The 1,907-nt window shown below is 35.9% G+C and overlaps 1 protein-coding gene across 3 annotated transcripts in view; it reads left to right on the top strand.

Annotated features, from left to right (window-relative positions):
- The first annotated feature begins 1,021 nt into the window (after positions 1 to 1,021).
- LOC122816488 (UPF0488 protein C8orf33 homolog) overlaps positions 1,022 to 1,907 on the top strand; it is a 483,857-nt gene continuing 482,971 nt past the window's right edge. Inside the window, exon 1 of one of the 3 annotated variants that reach the window (XM_044089317.1) lies at positions 1,022 to 1,146. The gene's annotated coding sequence lies outside the window, so the exon portion shown is untranslated. The remainder of the gene's footprint in view (positions 1,147 to 1,907) is intronic. The other 2 variants (XM_044089314.1, XM_044089315.1) reach the window with 2 other exon arrangements.

Below are 1,907 nucleotides of genomic sequence, written 5' to 3'. Positions count from 1 at the left end.
AAATATTTCCTCAGATTCCTCACATAGTTGCATGAAACAGTTACTTTATCTCCAAAACATCTTAATTTTTTTATTAAAGCACAAAAAAAGACCACGTTCTACAAGACTGTGCTGTTATCTGGTAAAAAATGAGGTTCAGGCCTTTGCACTGGTTGTGGGTATGATTTATCCTGCAAAATCTCACCTTACCATAAAACATGTTCCACTCTAGACGTGAAAAAAAAGCTTTAGCATTCACAGATGTCTGATCCCTGACAGTGACATCCGCATTACTTTTTAACTGGGGGAATCTCTATCTAAATAAAAGTTAAGGTGAGAGTATACTGCCATTATTTAGGCCCTTAAATTTAGCCTTGCTCCTCATGGATTATCTCATAAAGTCACTGTGTTTATTGGTACATACTTTATTAAATACATACACACTAAGCCTATACAAAGACTCCAGCCCTATCACTAACTGTATAGGTTTTAGGATGTAAAAGCTTTGTATTAAAATAAGAAAGTACTTCTCTTTCTGATCGACTGATCCTCTGCTATGAATCAACCTCTCAGCTGTACAGATTTTTGCTCATATTTTTGGTGTAGTCTTCATAAAATCTGTACCTTTCTTGCAAATAGCTGAGGACTGAAGTCATTAAATAATGACAGACATTTGAGTTTAAGACTCCACACCCTTTAGAAAATTCATGCTAATGCAAAACCTATTATGTTATCAACGTACCCAGTTTGTAAGAGCAATATTTAAAATCTGCCCTATTTGTACCCCCATCATTTCAGGCTTTGCCCACAATTTTTGTTCTAAGATGTTGAGAGGTATGCTACGATTTTTCTTTAATGATTGGGGCTTGAGAAGTATGGGTTAAGAGCAGATAGATGCATACACATTTTTACTGCTTGAAAGGCAACATATAAATGGATTTAAACTTAATTTATTATAGAATCAGCTCTCCTCATCGCCCGTAAGATTAATTTGCTCAGTAGAAAAAAAAAACATGCAATAAGCTTAGAGCAAGGGGAACGCGCGGATCCCTAACCACTGTATCAGGTTTTCTGTACGGAGCCATAACGGCGTTGTACCAGATTAAACCAGCATTGACAGGCGGACGGTTCCGCACCAACGGTATGGTTGCTATGCGTATCTGAAAAGTGAGTATAAAGTAGATGGGGACAGAGTAAGGTACCTTGACAGTAGTTACATTTTGGTTGCTTAGTTGCTGTTTGTTTGTTGTCTCTTTCTTTAGTCTTTGTAGTGTTTTATGGGCACTTCTTGTCTTCTGAAATTGTAATTATTTATTGATGTGTAAACCACGGAAGTGGCGGCTGGCTCTCTTATACTCTTGTTTATGGATGTAATGTGGCAGTAACACGTTTTGGCTGTTTAGCTGCCGATTGCGCATGTGCGTTTTTCGTTGGCGTAGAGTTTTAGGGCCACTCTTGGTTTGCTAATGTTGTAATTTTCATTTGTTAACTAAATGGATCCAGCAAAAATGCGGCAATGTTTTATGTAACAGTATGTCGGCGTAACATAAGCATAGTTGATCTGTAAGCCCGCAACATTACTAACACTGAAATTTAAAATTGTCAAATGTAAAATTAGAAGTCTAAGTAGTTTTATGCTGATTTTCAGGCACATGTTGGTTGTTTAACTCTTTAGTTATGTTACGTTTTGTATTTTTCTGTAGTGTTCAGTTGCAAACACTGTACCTTGAAGATTAACTAAAACTGCATCTACCTTATGTGAAATTTTCCTTTTATTCCCCAATCCCCATACTTATTTCCTAGACAGCGCGTGAAATTTGTCAGAATTGAAAAAAAAAAAAACCAGTGCCCCCCTTTTTTTCCAAATAAAAAATTTTTTCTTAAAAAACCTTTTAAAAAAAAACCTTAAAAAAAGAAAATTTTTTCCA

The sequence above is a fragment of the Protopterus annectens genome, chromosome 12.part0 (assembly GCF_019279795.1).
Source record: "Protopterus annectens isolate FY-2018-M chromosome 12.part0, PAN1.0, whole genome shotgun sequence".
Classification (NCBI taxonomy): Eukaryota; Metazoa; Chordata; order Ceratodontiformes; family Protopteridae; genus Protopterus; species Protopterus annectens.
Note: the sequence above shows the minus strand (reverse complement) of the source record. Positions and strands in the feature narration are given on the sequence as shown.